The sequence below is a fragment of the Streptopelia decaocto genome, assembly GCF_964273445.1.
Source record: "Streptopelia decaocto genome assembly, chromosome: 4".
NCBI classification, from domain to species: domain Eukaryota; kingdom Metazoa; phylum Chordata; class Aves; order Columbiformes; family Columbidae; genus Streptopelia; species Streptopelia decaocto.
This window is the reverse complement of record NC_138658.1, coordinates 22612465-22636515: the sequence shown is the minus strand read 5'-3', so window position 1 is coordinate 22636515 and position 24051 is coordinate 22612465.

Below are 24051 nucleotides of genomic sequence, written 5' to 3'. Positions count from 1 at the left end.
ACTTTCCAAACATCAGCAGTCAGTGTGTTGGAGACAGGCAAAGGAGACATGCCATTTTGACTGTGTTACTTCTAGGCCGAACCTGGGAACACTTTGCCACCATAGCAAATTTCTCCGGGATGTGGAGGAGAAAAGGTGTAACCTTGAGTTTCTGCTGGGGCTTGGACCAGGGTGAGGTACTGTGGCAAGACCAGTATTGTCAGAGGAGCTCCTTGAGATGTCTTGAGCACATTTAAATAAAAAAAAAGAATCCAGTTTGGGCATTCACAGCATTAGGTAGCAGCTGAGCAAGAGCGTTTACAACCCTGCTTTTCAGTCACTCTAGCAATAGTTATGTCCATTCACGGATTCAAATCTTAATCTTGGTTACTCAGTTTTGCCATCTGTTGGAGTGGAATAATAATGCCTTTACATATAGACTTTATATAAAGAGATCTCTGGAGTTTAACTGATAATTTTTAAACTTGCTTTAATTAACTTACAAGGAATTATATACACACAATATATGTTCTTTCTGATGTAAAATTAGTGGTGTATGTTTCATTAAAAACAAAGAGTTACAAGTATGCTGTTCTTTTTTTAAGAACGAAGATTTCAATTAGCATTTGTCTAATTCTTCTTTCTACTTGTTTTCTGCTTTTATCAACAGGTACTTGCTTGTCACAAACAAAAGGTCTGATTTCTCCTCCAAGAGGTTCCACTGGACATACACTGCTATGCTTCCACCAAAATGTGTAGATGCAAGTCATGCTAAGGTGAGAGAATACAGGGAAGAATAAAGCACAATATTGAAAAAAAAATTCAGAGAGAAATAAGTAATTTATTGCTTTCAAGTACTGAGAGTCACAACATTCTGGAATCATAGATCATCTCCATTGTTTATATTTGAGTAATTTCTTTTTTTTTTTCCTTTTTTAAATTTTTTAGATTTTCAATTGGAATAGCATAGACTGATTCTACAGAAATTTCCATACAGAAATAATTTTACACACAAATCATCTTGTTTAGTTCAAATAGAACTTACGAATTCATAATGTTACCCTAGTGTATATTTACAAGGACTATGTTTTCACTTGTATATGGAACATGTGTTGTCCTTTGTAATATGCACACATACATATATGAAAACAGATAAGAAAAGGAAAAATACGCAAGCTGAAAGCAAAATCCCTGCTTGCCCTTCAGTTTACTGAAATATGTTTGTTTAATAGATACTAAACAAAAAAGCCAAACTGTGTTATTCTGCAGTTGGCTATTTTCCTGATGAGATTCAGTTTGTCCTCCTCTACTTTTAGTTCTGAGTTTGACAACCTGAAAAATGTATCTTCAAAATCAGAATATCTTCTCTATGAGATAAATATTGTACTTATATTTTGAAGGATAAATGTGCCTCTAATACAGAAGGTGTGATAACTAGGACTACTGCTAACTTATTTTCTTGGCTGCTCACCCACCAAATGAGTCACGTTTAGTCAAGATTTTGCCCTTATTACATGCCTGGGGTCAGTATCCTGGAGATTCAGTGGTTACTAATGGTTACTCAGCCAGAGAAATTAAGGAAGAGGTAAGACAGAAAAAAGCATACACGTAAGATGTATTTTTCTTAGTCCTGCTGTGAGAGTGAAAGCTGAAGACGCTTTCCCCCAAAATATCCATTTTTTGGGAGCTGCAAATGCACTTTTTTATGGTCTTAAAAAGAGAAGAGTGATCGTAACCCCCTTTTTGAGTCGTCTTAAAAAAGCCTGAGACAGAAATGCAGGAAAACAGCAAAGATCTTATTTAGATCCAACATTTGTGAAATAACAGGTTCGTAACAATATATCATAGGTGCTCCCCACCTTAGTCCCGCAACATTCAGATCTGCGCCCCACGCTGTAAACAAGAGCATTAAAGGATGTAACCAATATAAAGATAGATTCTAGATACAGCTAAATTAGCCATTAGCCTAATCATATAAGATTAATTTTTCTGTAGTTCACTTAATTGTCTCTTTTCCAAAAGTCTGCTCATGCATCTGTCTGGAATTAAGTTCATATTGTCATTTTGTGTCACTCTCGTTTGATCTAATATCTGAAAGTTTTATTGGTGGTTAAAGGCCGAAGTGAAATGGCCACTTAACCAAATGCCTACTTTTCCATAGCTTCACCAGATGACCAGCTTGACAGAATGACTGTGATAGGAATTAGAGCTAGCTCAACTCCCTTATCAATCATTGCTTATTGGCCGTTATCAGCAGCCAAATTGTATTTGAGTGCAGTTAAGGTGTCCGGGGGGTTTGTGTGTTGCAGGAGGAGGGGACTGAGTGGAGAGCCAGGAAGGAGGAGAGAGGGTTATTATTTTCTGGGGGGACATTGTCCCTGTTAAAATAAACCACGAAAATACCATGATGCCAAAGGTGCATGGACCAGATCACTGAATCTTGAATGTTGCTGTGTGATTAAATGCTGGGTTTTGCTATTTGAAAAGAATATATATTTCTCTATCTAGGGCACTGAAATGAATAATCCCTGTAACTGAAAGAAAGTTATGTGGGAGTAAAATAGTCCTTGGGACTGGAATTCAGTTGCCAGCTTAGCTCTCTGCAGCTAATCAGGGCACACAGAAAGGGTTTCCAGCTGCTCTGTGCATTCCCCGGGGAGGGATTTTATTGAGCGTTTGTGTGTATATGTGCAGCAACACCTCTTTCAAGCAGTGTATGCAATGGCCAGGGAGGCTTATTGGTGGGTCTGGTTTGTTGATGGGTTTTTGTTTAGTTTATTTGAGGTTTTTGTTAGTGTACTTTTTTTTTTCCTCTCTCTATCCCAGAGGAAACAGCTGGGGAAAAGATTTTGGAGTAGGCCTGCAGGCCTCTTATGCCAGTTTGAGTTGTTTGTTATGTTTGATTTAATTTGTCCCTTGTTTAAAAAATGTAGACTCCTAAGGAATGTAGAAGTGCATGAGAAACACTACAAATAAATAAATATTCCAAAAATACCACCCAAATGGTCCTAATGTTGTTGGACAAAATAAATCACTGTGGGTATTTTCAGTGGGATGAACCAACACTTGGGAACATATTCCTAATAGGAGCTAATTCAGCATTGGCTGTGACCAACTTAGTTATTTGAAGTCAATGAAAATACATTTGCAAGTAAGGATTACTCATAGACGAATGATGTTCAGTGCTGGAACTTGAACCGGCAGCCCACAGAATGAGACAAAAACTCGGCATAGTTGTGTTAAAGGTTGAGGTTTTTATTTGTTTGGGGAAAGATGGAAACTTATTTATGTCTAACAATGTTAACCTAAAAGTGTAGGTTTTTAGCAAGGAGAAGTTCTTTAAAGAAATTTTGTAAAACCTCTAGCTTTAGTATGGTTTGCATTTTTTTAAATAGTTTCTTCTCCTATTGCTATGTTTGAGTTCAAGGCTTCAAAATTTTGTAAGAAGCACTCATTCTTCACATGATTAACAGACAAAAGGAAAAGACAGGCAAAATGACATCCTCTTTTCCTTTAGTATTTTTAAATAATTAGTCCATTTAATCTTTATATAAAATAGACTTTCTTAATTTTATTGTAAGAACATAATATATTCATGAAAGTGCCCTAAGTACAGCTTTTTTTCTAAATCAAACCACCTATATTTTTTTCTCTTGTTTACTGGAGTATTTCTTTACCCTATACTAATGAGCAAGAATTAATCACCTTTTTTATGCTGAAAGCTACATTTCGCTATATTAACCCTTTATTTTCCATCAATTACAGGGGCAGATCCTTAGCTGCTACGAGATGATCTCCAAAGAGGTTAGTAGGCTTGTCTCTAGGTAGAGTTCTGAAGATCAAGTCCTGCTTTTTCAAGGCCATATAACTGAGGTTTTTCATGATATAAATATAATTCACAGATTGTCTTTCAATTTGTTGCTAATTCTGCCACTTAACTGTTGCTGTCTTAGTTACTCTCCTGTATACCCATTCTCTAAATTGCCGTTTTACCTTTTTTCCCAGGTTTTGTTTGTTTGTTTTCTGGGTTGACCTCACTTCCTACTATATGCCAAAATCACGGACACACTGTGATACTTGCTTCTCAAATAGGTCCTGTAAATCTTGTGGCCACAAATCCATATTTCTTAGCAGTGAAGGCTTTGCTTCATTTCCATAAACAGTTTTTTTGCATACACATTGGGTAATTGGCAAACATTGGTACCACCTAACTAAAGAAATTCCTAAGCTACCAAAGCTTCTTTTTAGTAAGCCATTATCATGGTTTCACTTACAGGTAGGAGTAGGATTCAGTCACCCCAAATCCAGTGTCACTGTAAAATCAATGCAGACAGTTTCAGTCAAAAGCCAGTAATATGTTGCATGTACTGATCCTGCTGTGTTTATATTAAGCATAACTGTGATTTTCCATGTTGGTATGAGATATAGCAATCAGTCTGTGCAATAGGCTGGGAAACCAAGACAGGAAGCCAAAATACAAAGCCAGTACACGGTGCCAAGAGAGCATGCACTCCAAGGCTCTACTGAGAGACACAGATATGTTAGTGGATGTATTTCCTTATGAAATGGGCAAGAATCTGTAGCCTGTCAGCTGGATACAGAGGAGTAAAGAGCAATCTGTTAAATTTATCCTCAGTGTAAACAGATTAAGTGCAGCTTGCTTTTATTTCTGTTGTCTATGTCTATGTAACCTATACGTTTGCAGTGGGTTGTTTTGGATTTTGTAAGTGTAAGTAATCTGCTTTTAAGTCTCGCTTAAATGAAGAATTATTTCAAGGTCACTATCTAGCAAAAAAACGTCCTGTGGCTGCAGCTGTCCTTCCAGCCAGAGCTCTGAACCACTCCCACAAGTGCCTAACAGTTCCCTAATTTTCTCTGTAGTTCTCAAAGGCAAGAGGATATATGCCCATGTTAGATGCAATAGTCTGTGTTGACAGTTGATAACACAGTGATCTAAGGAGAAAAAAAAAAAGAGTTTTTCTGTGACCAGAAAAACTTTGACATGTAACAATTAATGGAGAGCATGACTGAACCTGCAGAATCCCAGCATAGTTGGTAGCCATGACTCAGGATGTGTTAATAATACAACAGCAGTTTACGTTGATCAGGGAGCAAATCACTAGCTGAAGAAGGAAAGTCTGCATACTCGGTATTATCAGCTCAGTCTGGAAATAAGTAAATGTGGAGAAACAGTAAAATTATTTTTCATCATATTAGTTGTATTTTATAAACATAAGACTTGGAAACAAAACCAGCCTATAGAATCCTTTATCATTATTATTTCCTTCCCATTTCCATTCCAGCCCTGCTAGTGCATTTGGAGGCAGGTGAGGTCTTCAAAATGATCCTCCCACATGAGACGCTATGGGAGCTATGAAATATTACTGCAGTCCAGTTATCTCTGAAATGTTGATCTGCCTGGCTAACATGGAGACGAAATGCAGTTATTCCCTTTGACATGAAGTCAGTTCTGAATTTACCAGATGAACTTCCTTGACAAATGGCTCCCACCCACTCAATCCATCACTTCAGGGAAGCTGGGTTGCCTCATACTTTTTCTTTCCTGTGCTTTTATCTTTTGTTCTGCTTCTCAAAAAGATCAAGGGGTAAAATCCAACCCAATATTCAAGTATGTGATTTAGAGCACTAAACAAGGAACAAAGAGGTCTTTTGAAATTGCATATTATGCAATAATCATGTACTTTAGAATTTCCTTCTTTTTAATATAGAAAAATCAGCTAGAATTCTTCATTAATATTTTAATTGGTGTGAGTGTTGAGTTCCCAACTATCCACATGGTAATTCACACTTACATTGTAGCTGGTGGGAGTTGGTTTATTTTTCTTTGTGCTAATCCAAGGATCTCACTTCCTGTGACAAGAAAGCTGCAGACAACAGTTGCACTACAGGGGTGAAAGGCAGAAAAGGAAAGGTAAAATAAATATGGAATCATTTTCTTAAAAATTAGAAGTATATATATTAATCTGCTATCTATTGTATCAGACAAATTAAAATAAGCATTTTGTGTTGATGAACAACTCTCAGCTGTGTCTTATCTAAGCAGCTGATGGTGGAAAGATGCATCTTTAGAGGATTAATACGTAAAAATCAATTTTTGTGTCCAGAATGTAGTCAGAGAGGAGGAAGGGGATGCTCAGCAGATATGCATTGTCTTGGATAATCAGGTGGCAGAGCAACCTATAAATTTCCTAACCCTCTGCATGTGCAACTTTCACATATGCTCTGGGGATACCCATGACAGCCACCATCCCAGTGTCTTCTCCTGCAGGGCACTGATACAGCACAGAGCTGTGGATGAAGGAGGCCTAGAAAAGAGCTGCGGAGGGAGAACCTAGCCCAGCAGAAAACCCTTCCTTGCAGGCCTAGGTGTGTGGGAAGAGTGGGGTGCCCTTGGTAAGGCTCAGTGGACGGCGGGGCCAGGACTCTGAGGCAGAGAAAGCCCAGACCTACAGCTGGCGTGAGCCTGGAAAGGAGCTGCCAGAGGAGAGGGCAAGCTTCCAAGATTGCTCTCCTTGTCTGAAGCAGGGTGTTCTCCAAAGCCCAGAGCTGCCAGGGCTGCTGTCACATGTCTCCCCTCCTCTGCATTTCTCAGACCGGGCACCTCGTTACCTTGTAGCTGAGGTTTTCATTGCCAGCAGTCCCTGCCGATGGGATGGGTAGGAGGCATCGCCCCTCACGCAGCTTCCTCACTGTTTCCTCAAGAATCCTGTGGAATGCTTTAGAAAGTGTGTGATCTTTGTCATTGCATAGCTTTGTTCTTGTTGTTGCTTTTTGATTTGTTTCTTAAGGGAATAAGGCTTATAGGGGCATGGGTTTTGCCTGGATGTCTGTCTCTCTTTTCTCTCTTTTTTTTTATTTATTTTTTTTTTTTTTTTTTTTAGCCCAGTGGCAGATTTCAGCCAAATGTGGCAGAGGGCTAAAGCTATCCCAGATAATTAAGTAACAAATGTCAGGAAAATTGACAAATGGGTAGAGGAGACACATGCTATAAGTGCCCTTACTGTGGGAAAAGCTGCAGAGTGGTATCTCACATCATTAGGCACTAGAGCAGCCACATGGGAAAAAGGCCTCTGTAAATGCCCCAAACAGAGTTAGCTTCAGCTGGGTTTGTGTTTCATGCATGCCAGAACCCACCACTTAGAAGACAAAGCTCCACAGAAAGCAGGATTAATTCCTTCTGTGCCCAAACAGCTATTGGTTTTCTCATTGGACCCCCCTCAAAATGTTCCTTGGATTCAACTATTTACATTTTTATGAAATATATTATCTACCTGTAAACAGGTACACTGAGGTGTGTATGATTTAAACAGAAAAAACCACCAGTTCCCTTATTCTTCTCACAACCACTTTACCTGTGGTAAGATCTGCCCTTCAGAAACTTAGAAAAATGGGCACAGCTAAGGCTACATTATATTACACCAAGAAAACTGTACTTGCCAGGACCATGGTATAGCAATGCCCTAGCTGTGATGGAGATGTAAGCATTCCCCCAGCCCAAATGGCTGAAGCTAGCAAGACCAAGAGCTCCTTACCTTTCAAATTAACCACATCGTTAAATGTTGAACTGTTGTGGAATCCTGGAATAACACTGAATGCGAGATATGTGGGGACAAACAAGGCAAGCAAGTCATACCAAATATTCCAGCTGTGTGTGGCTGCAGCAAGTCTCACTTCGTTCTGGTCAGTTTTAGGAATACAGTGAAGTCCAGCTTTGGACAAGTTACCTGAAAATTCAGAAGATGTCAGGAAGGTCATTTGCAAACCTATTCCTAGGATTCTGAAGCTGCTCACCCTTGCTCCTAGCTTTCTGCTACATTGAAAACTCATTATGGGTTTCGTGGGACTTTTGCCACAGTCCAGAAGAGTAGAGATTAGAAAATAGACACCTCTTGGCTTCGTAGCCTGTAATTTGGGGAGCTGTTTAGATCTGTGGCTCAGCCCAAAGTTCAAGGGAGGGAGTAGGGTCAAACTTCTTTCTGTAGTCCAGCTCTATTTAAAGATACATTTTAAAATAAAAGCCTTTTCTTGATAGCCTGTGCAGAATTTATTACTAAGCAGATGCTCAGTTATCTTTATAGTATCAACCACTTCTTTAATATTCCTTGCTATTTCTTATATTTCTGCTACCATCAAAAGAGAAAGAAAGAGAATAGTCTTCTCCTTTAAGTCTATTTTAACTTGATGCTGCTTGTGAACTCCTTTGGGTGATTTCAGGTTACCTGCCATCTGTGGCATGACATGGAGACTGACTATGGGTAAAGCATCATAGTATTTTAGCACATGTTCAGTACCAACAAGACAGCATAAGCGAGCGGAGAAAACAGAAGCCTAATCATTACTCCATGTTCCTGGTGCATGAAGAGAGATACTGTCCACCCACACAGTCTGTGATCAATGCCAACTCTTTTGCAAACTTAGGGCTTTAGTTCAGCTTCTCTTATTTACACTTGTGCGTTCTGCCTGGCTCCCACATTTGCAGGGACTTAATGAACTGACTGCCCAGAAGCTATTCTGCCATGATGCACAAAAAAAGGATGCTGGGGACATAAAGCTGAGTTATAAATGCTGAGGAAAGTCCTCTCAGTCAGAGGCTAAGAACAAAGCCTCTTTGTATCTTTGGGGGATTTGTGAGATAACAGGGTGGCTTAGGCATGCTAGGATTTCACCAGAGTGTACAGAGTCACACACAGCTGCCCACCTGAGACCTCCTTCCTCATGTTCACCTGACTTACCCACTCCTGCTAATGTTTTAAGAGCTGCTGAATGTCTGTCCTCTCTCTGTGGGTGCTCTGTAATCTCCTGAGCAGGGAATGGGTCTCTTTTGAATGAGCTCTGAAATACAACTATGATGACATCATTTCAGTAAAAAGGTGCCAGTAGGAGATGCTCAGGAAATTCAAGAACATTTATCTACTGTCCCTGTTAAAAATAGATCACTTAAAATATTGTGTTGGGTTCTAATCAAGAGTAGACATGTCTCAGCCATGGGCAGATAGTGGAGAAGTTTCATAGGAAGATAATTTAACCATTGCAGACACATCAATTAAGAAAATGCTTTTCACATTACAAAAAACAGATGAAACATAAAACACTGGGAGGTGGGCATCTTAACATGAAAATAATGAATCTTACATGAAAGTTACTTAATAACATATAGCGTGGTTAGGAACTATTTTTTTCAAGGGTCACATCCCCTAGTAATATGAATAAAGGAATATTGTCAAGAAAATCTCTGTAAAACAGTGTGTATGTGCTAAAACTGTTAGAATGCTCTCCTTGCTTTCCTCTTGGACAATTCTTGTAGGTCTGGTTACATTATAAATTAGAACACAATAGATTCCTCCAAAAGCTCAAAATGAGTTCAGAATTTGTGTTTCAATGAGAAATTACTTAGGAGTCATAGACTCTAATTCAGACTCACCTTTTGGTGCAACAACTATAGAATCTGTAGTGTTTAAACAAATGCAGATAGTCTTTAAAACAACCAGTTATTAGTAAGACTTTGCCTGTTCATCCTATTTTGTCTATGGAAAAAAAATGAAGATGGGCTTTTTACACTGGAAGTTATCATCAGGAAACAAAAAAAGTTATAATCAGGAAAGAAAATGTTGAATTAAATCAGCCTTACTGAAGGTTAGCTTCTGGTGTGTTAGGGGACTAAAGAACCTAATCTACTTGTTTATGAATATACAACAGCAATAATGGTTATCAGCAAGAGCAAAGGAGAGGGAGTTTTAAACTGAAATAGCTATTATTCACAGCTTGGCTGCTTTCTGCAGGCTTGTGTGTATGTGCACTTGTGTGCATTTGCTTTAGTTTAGAAATCTCACTGATGTTTTACACGTGAGAGTAAAGTAGTTTCCTAGTAAGTAGATGGGGTCAGCCATGCAGGATTTTTATTTAATGTTTTCCTACTTTCTCCCTCCCCAGTTTCCTATGGGAAGAATACTTTCATTCCTCTGTGGCTTCTCCTAATCTCAGTCATATTTCTCTCTAGACATTATGGGCCCATATCAATACCAGAGTAAATTTTCCTATTTATGTACTGATGACAGGATTAGGCCTTCACATATATTAGTGATCTAGAAAGATAAAACAAGAAAAACAACATAAAAATCAAAATACTTGTATTATTTTATAAATACTTATAATAACAATACATATAGTTATTTTTTAAAAATTCCTAAATTTGGGGGAAAAGTGCTAAAACACTGGTTAAGCAATATGCATAATTATTTCACACACAGTAAGAGAGATTATGAAGTCAAATAAAAATTAAGAGGCTTTGAGTTTACAGGGTTGGGTTGAGGATAAAACAACAGTCCAATTTACTATTAATTGGCTTTAATGAGTACTCAGAGAGTTTGCTTTACCACAGGGCCTGATCCTCCTATACACTACAACATATGGAGTCTTTTATATGCAAACTAAGTAGGTGTACATTGTGACAGAAGCAGGAAAATTATAACTCTACTTATTGCTTAGCATCTTAGCAAAGATGACACTAATGACTGTACATTGCACAAGACTGTAAAGAATTGTTTTGATGAAATATTAAAATTTAAATTTCTTGTAAATATAGTCATAAGCATCCTTTTAAAACTGTCTGCTTTGTTATATTCAATTAACTCCTGTGTACAAGATTCTTGACACAGATTTTCTTTAAGTTATATTAATATTATGTATTTTGCCTTTTCAGATCTATTATGAATAGAGTACTTTTGACTATTATGAATTCATTAGCATGATGCAGTTTGTATTTAGAGTGTACAAATTATCTTTGGCCTCTGCAGAGCTGAATGAGAACAGCACCATGTACCTCTCAAGGCTATGCTGGAGAGCAATATTTTTCTGCAACTAAGATTCCAATTCAAGTAGGAGACAGGGCTCCTCTCCACAAGGAGCTGTATACGAATGAGAGTAATCGTCTAGCTATATTTTATTTCTCAGGATGTTATATTTCTCATCATTAAATGTTAAACTCAAACCTAACAAGGAGTCTGATCTGTGGACACTCATTGCAGCAGGGCTGTCTTCATGAATGAAGAAAATGTGCTGGAGAAAGCAGTATGGAGGGAGATGCTGAATTAGCAATGAATAGTGAATATAAAGGTGCTAATTTACAAACCGTTGCCTTCTGTAATTAATGCTACCTGGAGACTGATTGTACTCCACCCTGAATGGGTGTTACCCTGAAAAACCTGGAGACACCCAGGTACCATGTGCTTCACTTTGGGACCTGTGTGCTGCAGGGACAGTACAAGGCCGAGTGGACCTTCAGGGCAGCCAAGAGTCCCAGTCTGAGGAAACGCCACCAGAGGGTGGTGTGAAGCCCGGCTAGCTCACCCTGCCCCTGCCCTGAGGGGTACCTGGAGGGACCCCAAGTGCTCCAAGGCTGGTGCCTGGGGTGCAGCTGGCCAGCAGTGCTGAGTAGGGCCCTGACAGCCCCTTGGTTCTGCAACCAGCTACACAAGTTACATCCTGAAGTATTTTAAGACAACCCTGAACTATGCCAGAGCCTGTTCTGGCCTGTGGCCAGGCAAAAGCTGGAGTAGTCAGAGTGGGAAAATGGCTCACAGTGACATTTCCCTCAGCTGCTCTGGGCAAGACCATGGTGCAGACCCAGGCAGAAGACTGGAAAGGTGGTGGCCATTGCAAAAAAAAAAAAGGTGCTGGGCTGCTTTGGGACTGCAGCTTCAGGATTGGAAGAAAAAAAAAAAAAAAGGATTAGCAAATATTTCACTCAGGGCTGCTCAGCTGGGATTGATCATGAAGGTTTAGTTGTCTGTCTTGCCCATGAGTTTACTTCCATGAGTGGAAAATTGTTTTTAATCTTGTATGGTTGTTTTTGCCCTGATGATTGGGTGTGAAACATGAGCACTTCCATAAGCCTGATCTGACAGTACTTTGTACCAGCTGTGCTCAGGGTAGGCGGCCACACAGGAGATAAGAAAGAGGAAAATCGAGCCACTGATGCCTCTCTTTTTTTAAAATGAAAGCTCAAGAGACTTTATAAACTGAGCAGTGCTCCAGTCAGGAGAAGTGCTTTTTCCTGACAGCAAAAGTTAACAGGGAAATCAAAATGTTATGTAGATCCTGCCTTCTGGAGCCTGAGATGCAATTGCCTCATGTTAGTATTCATAACTAGAAAAACTACTCATTATCATAGTGTTGGTTCATCTGAACAGGGCTTGGTTGGTTTTGGTTTTTTTGCTTAAAGGAAAGCTTGGTAATGTTTGAGCAGGACAATTTGATCAGTGGGTACCTCATGCAACATATAACGTCAGTGGTGATGCTAGTTAGGATAGAATTTGAGGTCAGAAATGGGCCAAGTTTGGCCACATTATGTAATATAAAAAGAGGACCTACTGAGGGAAGTTTAGCTTGCACTGTCCAGGGTAGTACACCTTGTTTATTTAAAGGCAAGTGATCTCCAGAGACGACTTCAAAGCACTACAGAAAACACTATTCTTCAGCATTACTGGCTTCTTCACTGTTTGCTGTCTGTGAAGACACCCACTGATACTCACTAAGATGTACTATAGATAAGGGAAAGCAATGAGAAAGACAAAGAAGATAACATTTACTCTGGCTTTCCTGCATCAAGGAATGGTATCTAACAGAGAGTGCAAATGTGTGCTGCAGCCTGAACCCAAGCAATCATTATGGTCTGATACATGAAATGGCTGCTCACGGAAGATGAATTTTGGTAAATATCCCACATGCTTCTAGAAATAGATTCGATGAAATATAACTTTTGCTGTGGGATGGGTTTGTTTGGGTTTTTTGTTGTGTTTATTTGTTTGTTTGTTTGTTTTCTATTTGACAGGAGAGAGTAGACTTAAATGTAAAGGACTAGTTAATAAAATACACTTTCTACCAAAGGAGTGAAATGAAGCAGGAGGATCTTGGGCTGAATTCTTCATCTTTTGGAGTATTAGAAGTAAGTGTTTATTCATTATGATGAACAGCTTCTCTTACTGCTGCAAGGAGCATAAGTCCATTCTGTTCTTTCTTGTTCTTTGACCAGCATGGAGCCAATGTTGAATTTATGCTAATATTTAAGTACAATTAAGGGGTAGGTTTTAAGATCACAGAATAGGTCTAAGCCATATTTGAGAGCAGAGGTCAGTTCAGAGCCTACTTAAACCTCTAAGTTGTGCAACCAAGGAACCAACAAAACAGCTGTGGTTGACAGGGCTGCCAAGCGAGAGTTCTTGAAAGGAAGGGAGACAAAGAGGACACTGATCTGCTCACCCAAAGTGTTGCTGCAAAACGTGTTGAGTGGATGTAAAAGATGAAAGCCCTAGCAGGAGACATTCCTTTTGAACTTTTTTGGCTAAGCTGCTAACAGTGAAACCTGAAGTTGTCATTCAGCCCTTGTCAGCTGTAACATGCAAGGCAGCTCTGTACAGTTGAATGGAGTACTGCTAGATAGCAGGGTTGAATTTTGTAGCCTGCCATCAGGACAGCCAGACATGCATTGCTGAGGTGTGAATTATGAAAGTTAGTTTCCAAATGACCAAGGGGCAATAAACATTAAACTAGACATGGGCCCACGACAAATAAGCCCAACTCTCAGGGTGTTTGGATTGCAAACATCTGATCAGGATCCAAGCTTTGCAGCTGGCCTTATCTCTACAGTGGCCAAGCCAAAACCCCGGGGTTTGTGGCCACCTGGCATATTCTGTGGCCCAAGAATGCAGTGTATGATTACCTGCTCTTTTGCCACCTCCAGCTAACAGTCCTTTTTATCAAAATTCCTTGTTTCTTGTCTGGCTCTGGTGTTCTTTCTCTGGCTTCATTTTTTTTTTCTCTCTCTCTCTTATTTATATTGGAAGTTCTCTGAATAACACTGTTTAAATCTTTTGTGAGCAACTTTGGGTAGAATTTTGCAATATTGTGGAAAATCAGCAATGGAAAGTGTGGAGTCTGAGCAGGAACTTTGTACCTTCCATGTAAGGCTGACAAAGGGCACAAGGCTGCTGTGCTCGTGAAAGAGAGTTGGGTAAGAAATACATTTAATAAACATACCCAATTCAACTCAGAAGACCTTCTGATGTTTTAAAATACATAGTAGGGCTGTTTAGCAGTAGGTGTCTGCAGGATCCGAGCCAGAAATCTCCAACCATTCCTGGGGTCAAAGACTGGACTCTGTAACCCTCTGTGTTTATTCTTTCCACCTCAAATCCCACTGACTAAGTTTCAGATGGAGGTTGGCAGTATAATTGTCTGTGTTTTTATTGACCAGGATGTAATGCACAAAGAACCGCTTGGACTTGCCAAAATACACACTTGATCCCCTTGTTTCACCTCCAGCAGCAATAGCCACAAAAGGATTTGTATGATCGCCCTGTTTCTCTGTGGACTCTCCTTTTCTCCCTGGACCATTGTAAGGTGCAGGAAGAAAACACTGTGCTGTGCCCTAAACTTTAGAACCAGACCAGCATTGTGATGCTACAGTTTCTGGGATTTTCCCCATCTTCTGTAAAAGAAATAGTCAGACATTATGTAAATATCAAAGAATGCTGACTTTTGTTGAATTCTAAGAGGTTAATTGGCACATTAATTGTCAGTAATTAATATATGCATATACAGACAGGACAAGTTGAGATTTTATTGGTATGAAATTAGTCCATTTGCTACACTTCACACTCATCAAATCCACTGTTTATGAAGCAGTAAGATATTGATCTACATTATGTATTCTGCTCAGGTAACTGTGATGTGTATTTAGGACTCTCATCTTAAAACAGAACAAGGGGATGCTGAGCTTGCATCTTGAGTTGCCTCGATTTCCCCTTCTCACTTAGAGGCTGAAAAACACATGGCATTTTATGGTTTTCATCCCTGGTTATAACTGTCTCTGGTTTTGGCTGAACAAGTTTTCTGAGTCTACATTTCTGGCTATAGTAATTATATTGTTGATGCATGGTTGTGTGAGGAAAACTTTGTAGATTCCAAACTGATAAAATGTATCCAGGCATCTCATCTGAAATTCTGCAAAACCAAAGGTTAATAATGTTGTCTGTGATAGTCAAGTAAAATCTTCGGTTTCCAACTTTTTGAGAAATAGCTCTAGTCACTGATATTTGAGCCTTGTTCTGAGGCAAGTGTTGATGGACTTATATATCTAAACAGTTTATATATTCTTCCTCTGTTTTTCATCATTATAGGAACATACTAGACCAAGTTTTCTGTACAGACCTCCTGGATCAGAAGTATAGCTTTCTTTAGAACTGAAGATTTTTTGAAACAGTCTGGATCTAGGACATACCTGGGTGTCTAGACTTCCTGGGGGTAGTCTGGAAAGTAGACCCAGCTCTGCTCTGTTCAAGCCCTACAAGCATCAAGGGCCTGCCAACATCATCAAAACAGAGTTCCTTAAGGCGTGGGTGTAGGTATGAAAATTAGTCCATGAATACCACCCAGCTTTGTGTCTCGACTCACGTGGGAGTGCAGAGTATGTCTGACAATGTCTTCAGCTATTCAGGGATGAGCACTAAGGCGCTTGTGTTTTCTGCTTGGCTGGGGTTTGGAGGGGGTGGGAAGGGTTCTGTTTCTTTTTCAGCTCACATATAACAAATCTGCCAATATGTTGTCATCATCTTCTCCACCCAGACTGCTGCAGGAACTCCAGTTTCATTGCCTGTTCTCATTGCTGACTTTTTTTTTCTTTTAATTAGCTATTTTTTGCAGGTGCAATATTCACAAGGAATGGGCTTCACAAGGGCTGTCCTGGCACACATGGCCCTTGACTCACTGAGACTATGGGGCAACCCATAATATGTATGGGGGATAGCAAGTAGGGAAAGTACAGCACAAATCTACTGTAATGCAGCTCCAGCCAGAAACAGAGCGCTCTAGGTTTTGCAGTATCACCTACTGAGACCCCAGGAAAGGTTGGAAGGTCAAATTGTGAGATGTTTCCCTTTCATCTATTTGTGAAGGCCGTGAAACTCTTTGTAGACATTTTAACAAATAATGCTTCAGAAATATATTTTTTCCTAACATCCTGCTCCTTTTTACTTCCCAAGTACAAAAGCCAACAACAACTCAGCACGCATGTTTTAAGTTGAATAAAAGGAGCTGGTAAGAACGCATGTATCACCCTTCCAGAGGGGTCATTATAAAAGAAGTGAGGTTAAAAATAACGTTAACGTGATCTGCAAAAAATGAACTCTTCATTTTTCTGCATCTTTTAAGACATTCTGAAATGTCTCTGCATGAACTCTCATCTTCCTTCTTTTCCCTTTTACACCTCACCCAGTCCCTCCATCTCAGAAAAGGAAAGTTTTTGGTACCTCTGGCTATAACTAAATCAGAGGACCCTTAGTGCTCTACCAGCTCCATCTTAGGATGAAGTCAAGATGCACATTTTCCCTCCTTAATTTTCCCTTTTGCCTCTGGCACTATGTCACCATGGGAAGAAAATAAGGCACCCAATTGCAATGGTTGGAGGGATGTTGAAAGATGCACCTCTCTGCTGCTCTGGTCTCCATTAACCTATATTAATACAGGTCTTCAGTGAATTCCAGACAATTTACAGGAAATGTGAAATGATACTGCTGGTGCTTTACCCTTAAAAAAAAAAACAACCAAAGAAAACACCAAATGTTACTGAGTATTTAAAGACATACATTTTTCCTTTTCTTTTGTCTTTTTATTTATTTTTTTTTTTTTATTTACCAAACTGTTAACAGATTGAAGGCTATCTTTGTCAAAAATGTATAACACATCCTGAAATATTTGAAAACGTGTCCATCTTGAGCTGCTGCTGTTGTTGGCCTCCATGGACTGTGGAGCTCATGATATGCTGAAGAGCCTTCTTTTAGGAGGATGTTCAACGTCATCTTAGAACTAAGTTCCCTTCAGGTACCTCAGACAGCAAGAACCACACTTCTGCCCATTCAGGCACTTTTGTAAGTATTCTGCAAGCCTGAATTTCTTTTAGCATCTTATTTTTAAATGCTGGATCCTAAATATCAGGACAACTTGAAATTAAAAAATTCCCACCCTGAAATTTCAGTGTGTGGTACAAATCAGCTTAGCAGCAGAGTTGTGTTTTCTAGATTCACCACACAGGCTTAATCTCGGTGATAAATTTGTACTTGCTGGCCCTGCAGGCAAGCAGAGACACACTGGTGGTTTAGTGGTTATCTCCTGGACAGTACAAGAATGTCAGAGCTCAGGACTCTAGAGCATCTGTAATACTAATAGACTTGTTAACATAATTATTAGCACTATGTCAATAATTATCACAATAATTATTATAATAATTATTAATATAATAGTGAAGATAATTAACAGTGATAATTATTAAGAACACAGTTATGACCTGTTTGTATATTCTGTGAGGAGGTGTGCTCTGGTATACATAGCATATTCTTATTTTGTCCTCCTAGATTTTCTCAGTCATCTTCTGCTTTTTCCCTGCCTTGTAGCTTCTTTCTTTCCAGTCTCATATTTAATCCTTCCTCTCTGTTGTCTCAAACATCACTCTTGTCCCTGACTCTTCCACTACTCCAGAGAATCATCAGTTTCCAATTCTACAAGATCTATTTCCAGTGTGTCACGAATGTTGGAGTTGTGTAACCAGGGCTGGATTCACAGCACACGTGGGGCATTCACCTTCACCCCCAGAACCATGGTAGGAAACCCCAGCTTGCGGTGACATAAGATTCATGTTTACTCGTGATCTCTTTCTCTAGAAGTCTCCTGTGCAGAAGAATATAAAACATTACAGAATAAAGCAGAATAGTACTACTGAATATAATTAAAATATTATTATAAGAAACATCACCTTATAATAATATTAAGAAAATAACTCTTATGAAATCTAAGCATCTTCCTGAAGTGAAAAGTCAAGTTCAATGTGCTTACTACCTTGGCAGCTTAACATTTTTAGCCATGCTGTTCTGTGCACTAGCTGAACTTTGAAACTACTAATGGTATATTACAGCAGCTTATAAAGCTCAGTGTGAGAGGGGCAATGTTTCTGCTGTTTTAGTGTTTACAGTTTCTGTTCTGGGATGGACTGCATATAAAATGTGGGAGGAGTATGGCATCTTCAAACAGACTGAGGCATATATCTATCTTCTTTTTTAACCCCCAGACTTGATAGCAAGAAGCCTGTACCTGCAGAAAGACCAGCTTCTGAGATGGAGGCATACATATATATTTATGTATGGAGAGAGAGAGACACAGACAATGATATATATATAACTACACAAACATTGCCTAATAAAATATGTCCCTGATAGTGCCACTAGATGTTAGCAACTATGAAATTAGCCAAAGATAATAATATATAAACATTTTTTTTCCAGGTAGGGTTGTTTGTTCTTATGCATGGTCCAAGAAAAAGAAAACAATGAATCCTAAAATTTATTTACAACAGCACCATCAGCAGCATCTTTGTTGCATTTCCTAGGGGTTTAGAGTCCAGGGGCCCTGTCAAACCTGGCTTGTGTCTGGATAATCCCAAAAGGGGAAGGCACAAAATTCCACTTTTCCCAGTGGAAATTTTGCAGGGGCTGTTGTGACTGAGTCCTACCGTAGTCAAAAATGACAGGGAGGAAACAAGACACGTAATGGCAGTGGATGGCTGCAGCAACTGTGGAAACGTGCCATGTATTCTGCATACCGTTTTCATAGCCCTGATCATGACATATGATAGACACCAGAAAATAGTCTCTTATCATCATTCTGCAGACAGTCTCTCTTTCAGTATGTGCCCTGGGCATGATCGTACTGGTTTCACTGGCACAGATATGGAAGGAAGTATTTGCTCTTTTCTGTAACCTATTTACAGGGATTTCTTCTGAACTTCCAGAGTTCCCCTGGAGTAGGACAACCCCATGCTGTTCTCAGTTAGTGTTATGAACATTTTCCAACAACAACAAAAAAATGCTGCCGTGCTCAGCCCAAAAGATTCCTGTCGCAAAACAGTTGCTAAATGCAGCACAGGACTTAAGCTGTAATTTTGACTTTTGGGGCAGACTGCTCCTACACCGTGGACCTTGGAAGTCCAAGGTCATCAGCTCAGCATAAGTGGGCTCTTCTGTGCTTGGTACAGGCAGCAGAAAATCCCAGGAAGCCTTGGTTATAAAGCGGGCAACAAACCTTGGAGTTTCAGGCAACTGTTCAGCAGAACTGACTTGCCTTGTATCAACAAAAATGAGGAAAATGACAATTTTATTGAGCAGATGTAGGTTCTGGGAAAAATATTTGATCTGGGAAGTACTGTATGTCTCAGGTTTGGTAAAAAACAGGTTTTTGAATTTCTAGTTCATAGAAAATTGTGAAACATTTTAGGTTTTGGTTCAATTTTGATTTAAGTAAAATTTGGAAAAGGTTGTTTTTCACACACCAAAAAAGCCACTTTGCTACCAGTTCTCCTCCTGCTGCAAGCTAGAGGTGGCCAAATAAAACAAATAGCTGTGCTACTAATCTCTCTCACATCCGTGAATCTTGAGGAAAGTTCACAGAATCATTGATGTTATTGTAAATAGGGTTTGAAGGTAGGATAGGAAATAAATGTCATAGCCTTTTCAAAGAGATGTAAGACTTACACAAGCTCTCCAGACAGTAGGAAAGCAGTGGAAGGAAGGAGGGAAAAAATAGAAGCACTTGAAAAATATAATGGAAATATAATGGAAAATTAAGGCAAATAACTGAAAATTTATTCTAGTTATAGCTAAAAATTTTAATTTGTGTTTACCCTACTGAGTCTTGAAATACCAGGGTAAACTTTGCAGGGGTGTTTAGGAAGACATCTCAGGAACCTCACTATCTCTCAGCTCCATAGCTCTCAGATAAAGAGAACAATGCAGTGTCATGTAATGTCCTCTTCGTGCTGCAAATGCACTTCAGGATCACAAGTGGGCAGAAGACACCAGCAAGGCTGACGCTGACCGGGGAGGTACAGGAAATGATGCCATAGCCTGAGATGCTCAGATTTTGCCACTGAAGGGTTTCTGAGCATTAGAAAGCTGTAGCACCTGGTCCGGGGCTTCCTCTCTGTGCAGGTTTAGATTACCATAATCTCTGTCTTGTACAAGGAAAATAGGTTTACCTAGCCACAAAAAATGAAATAAGTGACCCAGCTGCCAGTGGACTGGCGGATTCTAAATACACAGACCCTTGTGTGCTCACTTACAGCAATTTGGTGCAGTCCTCTCGCCTACACAAAATGGCTAATAATGCCCTTGCAAGCCAAAGGAAAACAAAGAGTGTGTCTTGAGGGAAGCTTTTTGTTCTAAATAAAATGAACCTGATCAGCAGGTACTTTTAACTAAGTTCCTTCTATATGGAAATGGAACACAAGTGGGAAATGGAGACACAACACTTTATGCAAAGTTAATTTAAAAAAGAGGCAGTTAACAAGCGGATATGGGGCCTAGTGTTTTTCTTTGCATAATGTAATTGCAAAATGTAATTCATTTTTTTTTGCTTTGTGGAATGAGGACCAGCAGGTCAGTTTCACAAGATGTTTGCTGCTCCCATTTTTCCATTGCTCATACCTTTGGCTTGGATAAATTCCTCTGAAAACCAGCTTTACAGAGCATCAAGTCAGGCAAGCTTGCCAGTGACACTCTACAGCCTGGCTAGTCAACGGCTGCAGCAATTGGCCCACGATGGTAAACCACCTCCCCTTAAAACAAATGTCTTGAATTACTAAATAAATTCATCGGTTTCTAAAGATAGATGTGACAGGGTAACAGCTCTCAGGCCAGGCAGGCCAATTACTCCATTTTATAAGGAACTCGCCTTCTGTGCAATGTCAAAATTTGCCTGCAATATGTTTGGCCAAAGATCAACACTAAACTGAAACTGTGATTGCCTCACTTTGGCCTCCTCATGGTTTTCCCTAGTATGTGCCAGTCTAATCTGGTCAAGAGCTTCATTTTACTTGCATTTTAGATTTTATCACAATTTTAAAATTAGTGTCCCTGCAAGAAGGCTGATATAATTTCAGAAAGAGGACCAAGCAAAGAGGAAGGAGAAAGGTACCAAAATCTGTAGCCTGAAATAATTGTTTTAAATGAAACTCCTTGTGCAAATATTGATCTTCCCTGGTGAAGAAGACAGAAGAGAGCTGTGAAAACACATCCCACCTGCTTCGCTCAGAACTGCAACCAGTGAGATGAGCATTGGCTGTGGTTGCACACATGCCATGTGAGAGCAATCAGGCCTATGAGGCTTTCGAGTTGTAAGTACAAAGATCTGAATTCCAGCCAAGAGGGGAGATCTTTATAAAGAGATCAAAAAGAACCGTGCTGCCGAGATCTCTCTGTTGCTTCTTACTTGCAATCTGGCACATGGGCTTCTCAGAACAATGACCAATTTAGCACTTAGCCCAAAGACTTCATCAGTTTAAAAACTCATGGTTTTCTCCGAACACTTTGTGCATTACATTACATTACTAAAGAAGTATTAGTAAAATGGTTAAAGAAATGCTTCTATTTTTTTCCTCTGTAAATCTGATGGCTTTCTACAAGTAGTTTTGCTTATAGATTTTGTAGCTCTGGGCTCTGATTTACATGTTTTCGATACAGGAACAGAGAAAAATATTTTTTAACCTAAACAAAAAAATGTATCTTTTTGTCCCTCAAAATGGTCTGGGGGACGTAGGACATAATCTATTGCTATTTAAAGCTCACTTCTTAGAAGTAGGTTACAGAAGTCTTCCTGTATCTTTAAAAAATAGAATGGCAAAATATTTAATAACAGCAATCCTTTCACACTTCATCCTGAGATCATGAAAATGGTCTTCTTCCATTATGTTTTTAATAAAAAAAAAATAAACACATTTACCTTCAAACTGTGACATATAACTATGGAGAAATCCAGCTGCTTCAAGTTTAGAAGTCACAAACGAAAGTCTTCGAAATCAAAAAGCAAAACACATCTTCAAACAAAATCAACGTGCAATGACCTTGGTCTCACTCCAGCTTTAGTTCTGGATATATTTGGAATCAAATCCCAGGCTAACAAAGAATGAACTTGTTACCTAGTAAATGGTCAGCAGAAAGCCTTTTCCTCAGTTCTGTCTTACTGAAATCTTTCGAGTGAGCAGAGCAGCCTTTGTGAACCAGCCTTGTGCCTGACTTATGCACAGAAGTCCTTGCTACCCTGAAAGAGGGGAGGAAAAAAAAAATGTGATTCAGACTGAGTCTTGCAAGACGTAAATAACAGTTTTAAATTTTCAGAAGTCAGCCCACAACTGATTAAATCTGCAGCTGTCTAGGTGAAAGCAAGTGACTGGTGGATCTCCGAAGATTTGGGTCCAGATTCACCCATATTGTTTGAGTCATTCTGAGAAAAGAAAACAGCTGTAGAACTGTTTTCCTGGCCAGAAAAATTTGGGTTTATGGTTGCTGTGCAACTTCTCAAAACATCTGATGAATATGGTCCTTTGTCTCAAGAAGCATCTGAAAAGCCAGATGCTTATCTGCATTTCTCAGCTAAATAAATTGTGATAGTAATTTTGTGTTGATAGCCCTTCATGAGATTTTTCAGTAATTTTTGGTATTGAGTAACTGGTAAAAGAATATTTGAATACAAATTCTCTCTGTGCCAAGAGGAGGTTTTATCTTTCATGGACTCCATTTATTAAAAGGAAGACCCTGCTCTGCGAAACTCAGTCTAGGTATAAAACTGCAGAAGGACAATTAACAATCAATCTACATAGGCAGAATGAGACAAACAGTGTGGGAAGAAAGTTTAAAAAGGAAGAGTGACTTTAGCACTTGCATTCAGCTCATTTTCCTGTCTTAGTAGGGCTGCAGGGGGCTGTTTGTTTTTTATTTCGGTTTCTTTGATGGGCTCAATGGGAGGACTGGGGCTTAGAGGTTTTACGAGACAAGAGTATTTTGAGAAGAGACTTTAAAGAATAAAGGGTGGAGGCACAGCGGATTGGGTTAGGAAGAGAATTTCAGACAGGGGGGCTCCATTGAAGAAGACACCAGAGAAAGAGCTGGCGACACAGATGTGTGCAACTGGAGCCAAGCAAATGAGACAAGGGTGAAAGGATGAGAGCAGAGCTCTTCCAACAGACTTCCCATACTTCTATTCCCACTCCCACTTCAAGCCTGAGATGCATAGAAATAAGAGCAGGGAGATGTTGATGGAGAAATTATAGCAGTGGCAAAAACTAACTCAACATTCTCAGCCTTCAAAAAAGACACTCTTACTGTTCTGAATTGAGAGTTTAGATCAGAAATTTTGTCTGTTTCCGCTTCCTAGCATTGTCAGGTAACAACATTTTCTAATTCTTTTTATAGATTCATTTGCAAGAAGTCTGCTGTGTTTTCCTGTTCACTTGAGACCACTTGCACATTTGGATTGTCCCAATGCAGAGACTCTGGAGACTGAGACTGAAAGAGGTGCTTTATTGTTTGCTCTCTTGCTCTGTCTCTCTCTTTCTTCCCCTCACACAAGTGCTCTTTCTCTTTTTTCTCTCTCCTCTATATCAGAAGGAATTATTTCTAAATGTGCACTTTCTCAGTCTTGTCTGAATGCTCTTTAGATTAAAGGTCAAAAATACAATTCTTGTCATTGTGAAGATACCAAAGAAAACAGTGGAGATGGAACACTATGAGTTCTGTGGACTACATTAAAAATGACCAAAGGCAACATCTTTAGGACTGATTTTAAAAGTCAAGCAAATGTGTAAAATCTAGCAGTCTTAGGACATAGTTTAACACTTTGGGATATATTGCATATTTTCATAAAGATCCTCTAAAAGTTGGCAGGAGGTAAATCACCTCTTCCAATTATTTTGAAATTATGCAAGATAGGCATACGACAACTTTTGATCACAAGTACTTACCGAACTGCATATTCTCCAAGTACCCCCTCTCAAGGTCACGCTCAGATCTAGACCATAATGGCTTTCAGTCCAGTGCTGGTTTGAGGGCTCTCTGCCCTTCCACAGGGAGCAGTGGGAGTTAAACAAGTACAACAGCATGGGAAACCATGATCACTTTGGTGCCAGTAAGACTCTGCACCCATTTTAAATAACTTTGCATCAGTGAAATGGTGACG